The 4,353-nt window shown below is 47.3% G+C and overlaps 1 pseudogene; it reads left to right on the top strand.

Annotated features, from left to right (window-relative positions):
- Positions 1 to 3,951: 3,951 nt before the first annotated feature.
- Positions 3,952 to 4,069, top strand: LOC135051714 (5S ribosomal RNA; annotated as a pseudogene).
- Positions 4,070 to 4,353: the final 284 nt, after the last annotated feature.

Genomic DNA, 4,353 nt, shown 5'->3' with positions numbered 1-4,353 from the left:
GTGGAGGATTATATGAGTGACCGCATCCAAGTAGGCACGTCACACAGTCCGTACTTATACTGGCAGGAAAAAGAGGCAATTTGGAGGCCCTTGCACAAACTGGCTTTATTCTACCTAAGTTGCCCTCCCACAAGTGTGTACTCCGAAAGAGTGTTTAGTGCCGCCGCTCACCTTGTCAGCAATCGGCGTACGAGGTTACATCCAGAAAATGTGGAGAAGATGATGTTCATTAAAATGAATTATAATCAATTCCTCCGCGGAGACATTGACCAGCAGCAATTGCCTCCACAAAGTACACAGGGAGCTGAGATGGTGGATTCCAGTGGGGACGAATTGATAATCTGTGAGGAGGGGGATGTACACGGTGATATATCGGAGGGTGAAGATGAGGTGGACATCTTGCCTCTGTAGAGCCAGTTTGTGCAAGGAGAGATTAATTGCTTCTTTTTTGGGGGGGGTCCAAACCAACCCGTCATATCAGTCACAGTCGTGTGGCAGACCCTGTCACTGAAATGATGGGTTGGTTAAAGTGTGCATGTCCTGTTTTGTTTATACAACATAAGGGTGGGTGGGAGGGCCCAAGGATAATTCCATCTTGCACCTCTTTTTTCTTTTCTTTTTCTTTGCATCATGTGCTGATTGGGGAGGGTTTTTTGGAAGGGACATCCTGCGTGACACTGCAGTGCCACTCCTAGATGGGCCCGGTGTTTGTGTCGGCCACTAGGGTCGCTAATCTTACTCACACAGCTACCTCATTGCGCCTCTTTTTTTCTTTGCGTCATGTGCTGTTTGGGGAGGGTTTTTTGGAAGGGACATCCTGCGTGACACTGCAGTGCCACTCCTAGATGTGCCCGGTGTTTGTGTCGGCCACTAGGGTCGCTAATCTTACTCACACAGTCAGCTACCTCATTGCGCCTCTTTTTTTCTTTGCGTCATGTGCTGTTTGGGGAGGGTTTTTTGGAAGGGCCATCCTGCGTGACACTGCAGTGCCACTCCTAGATGGGCCCGGTGTTTGTGTTGGCCACTAGGGTCGCTAATCTTACTCACACAGCTACCTCATTGCGCCTCTTTTTTTCTTTGCGTCATGTGCTGTTTGGGGAGGGTTTTTTGGAAGGGACATCCTGCGTGACACTGCAGTGCCACTCCTAGATGGGCCCGGTGTTTGTGTCGGCCACTAGGGTCGCTTATCTTTCTCACACAGCTACCTCATTGCGCCTCTTTTTTTCTTTGCGTCATGTGCTGTTTGGGGAGGGTTTTTTGGAAGGGACATCCTGCGTGACACTGCAGTGCCACTCCTAGATGGGCCCGGTGTTTGTGTCGGCCACTAGGGTCGCTTATCTTTCTCACACAGTCAGCTACCTCATTGCGCCTCTTTTTTTCTTTGCGTCATGTGCTGTTTGGGGAGGGTTTTTTGGAAGGGACATCCTGCGTGACACTGCAGTGCCACTCCTAGATGGGCCCGGTGTTTGTGTCGGCCACTAGGGTCGCTTATCTTTCTCACACAGTCAGCTACCTCATTGCGCCTCTTTTTTTCTTTGCGTCATGTGCTGTTTGGGGAGGGTTTTTTGGAAGGGACATCCTGCGTGACACTGCAGTGCCACTCCTAGATGGGCCCGGTGTTTGTGTCGGCCACTAGGGTCGCTTATCTTTCTCACACAGTCAGCTACCTCATTGCGCCTCTTTTTTTCTTTGCGTCATGTGCTGTTTGGGGAGGGTTTTTTGGAAGGGACATCCTGCGTGACACTGCAGTGCCACTCCTAGATGGGCCCGGTGTTTGTGTCGGCCACTAGGGTCGCTAATCTTACTCACACAGCTACCTCATTGCGCCTCTTTTTTTCTTTGCGTCATGTGCTGTTTGGGGAGGGTTTTTTGGAAGGGACATCCTGCGTGACACTGCAGTGCCACTCCTAGATGGGCCCGGTGTTTGTGTCGGCCACTAGGGTCGCTTATCTTACTCACACAGCGACCTCGGTGCAAATTTTAGGACTAAAAATAATATTGTGAGGTGTGATGTGTTCAGAATAGGCTGAAAATGAGTGTAAATTATGTTTTTTGAGGTTAATAATACTTTGGGATCAAAATTACCCCCAAATTCTATGATTTAAGCTGTTTTTTAGGGTTTTTTGAAAAAAACACCCGAATCCAAAACACACCCGAATCCGACAAAAAAAATTCGGTGAGGTTTTGCCAAAACGCGGTCGAACCCAAAACACGGCCGCGGAACCGAACCCAAAACAAAAACACAAAACCCGAAAAATTTCCGGCGCTCATCTCTATTATATAGATCACTGAATAAGTGATATTTTATCACTCATTTAGTAATTTTTCCTCATTAGATGATATAGGGACAGGGGTGTTAAATAATTTCAATTAATTTGACTGTGCCGTACCTGCTTCTTAATTTCCATGTGATGCTGACAAGTTTCTTCTCCTCCATGGCAATTATAAGTTGGGAGCGTGCACTTGAAGGGAGGTGACACCTGAAAGGGCAGGATAGCTAGGACACAAAGTACCCTTACACTGCCCCAAATACCCCTTTCACACATTCCGCTAATTTCCAGGATTTAGCATGTGAATGCGCATCAACCCTGTATTTCTGCATGTGTGAATGCAAACTACGATCCTATGTCTGGGGTCCCTGATCCTGCTCTATACAGGGTTGGGGCTGAGACCAGGGAATTTCCTATCTTGCTAGACCCAGCAAATTCCCGGCATGTAGTCTGAAAGGGGTATGACTTGTAGTACCACTGGAAACTTTTATGATTGAATAAATATCAGGACCGTTCAAGAGCCCAGTGCTGGTTTTTAAAATACTGGAAACCCCTACGCATTTTTTTTACTGGTATTTTAACAACCAGGACCAGCTCAAAGAGCCCGGGGCTGGTTATGCTTAGGAGGGGAGATCCCATGCATTTTTCCTTTTTTAACTACTGAAATACTGTACACAATGAAGGCCTGCACGGATCTCACTGATCCGGTCGGGCTTCATTGTGTCATGTCCAGCAGTGTTTTACTAAACTCCCCCGTAAAACACTGCCTGACAGTATGAATGACATCGACATCAGGAAACTCGAATTGAAAAAACACGGTAGTTTAGTAAATTACCATGTTTTTTTTTTAAAATAGTTGCAATCTCAAACGGTCGATGTCAGTCGAGATCGATCTCGACTGACATCGGCAGAAACAAGAATCTTAATAATTTTATCCCAGCTTGGTTCTGCAAGACCTCTGTCTAACCTTCTGGGCAACATCACATAACACTTTTTGCTCCCTGTTTCCAAACATATGAATCAGGGCAAGATTATTCTCAGCTGACTCCTGGGGCGGTATTCAATTCTTTTCACCCCCTTCCACACCTGTTTTCTTTCTGCTGATGGGCGTGGCATAATCATTTGAGCTCGCTACCCCCAGGGCAGCAAGGACGCCCAACCCTTTACGCAGCTAAACCGGATTACTATGGGCGCAATATGCGAGATAACGTGGATCACTTTATAAAGGAGATTAGGCATGATATATAATTTGAATTCCGCCCCTGGGGGTAAATTAACTAAGATGGGAGTTCTATTTAAGATGGGATGTTGCCTATAGGAACCAATCAGATTCTAGGTATTATCTTCTAAAAGGTGCCAGATAAATGAGAAGTAGAATTTGATTGGTTGCTATAGGCAACATCCCATCTTAAATAGAACTCCCATCTTAGTAAATTTACCCCCTGGAGTCTAACCTGCTCACACAACTGGTTTGGAATTTGCAGTAAAGTACACAGTAGTGTACTTTACTTTCTTCATTTCTGGTAGTTAATTAACAAACTAGAATCTACTTCCCTCTTCAAATACTCTTTCAAACACTCTCTCATCTGGAATGCCTTTGGTCTGTTTTTCACAAAATCTGACCCATGTTGAGTACAGAAAGCAGAAGTGTCTATCTTTCTTCTATCCTCTATTAACATCTGCCCACAGCCACACTATCCTGAATACGCCAGATCTTGTCCAATCTCGGAAGCTAAGCAGGTAAGGCCTGGTCAGTACTTGGATGGGAGACCACCTGGGAATACTTGGTGCCGTGGGCAATTTTTAGAGGAGACAATCTCTGTACACTTATAACCCTAGGCTCTCCTTTTGATCATTGTTAGGCGCCGCGGTCCGATACTTCCGCCCGGCCCGGCGCCTAGCAACTAGGGACGCCTAGCGTGCTGAGCCGCCGGGTCCCTAGCAACGCTAGGACGCCGTGCGCGCTGAGCCCTCCCTAGCAACGCTAGGACGCCAGGCGCGCCGAGCCGCCGGGACCCTAGCAACGGGGACGCCACGGGCGGACCGCGTTCCCCGTTGCTGGGATGATTACTGAACTAGACAC

This window comes from Pseudophryne corroboree, chromosome 2, assembly GCF_028390025.1.
Source record: "Pseudophryne corroboree isolate aPseCor3 chromosome 2, aPseCor3.hap2, whole genome shotgun sequence".
In the NCBI taxonomy this organism is placed as follows: Eukaryota; Metazoa; Chordata; class Amphibia; order Anura; family Myobatrachidae; genus Pseudophryne; species Pseudophryne corroboree.
The sequence above is the reverse complement of the archived record's forward strand: the minus strand, read 5'-3'. Positions and strand labels throughout refer to the sequence as shown.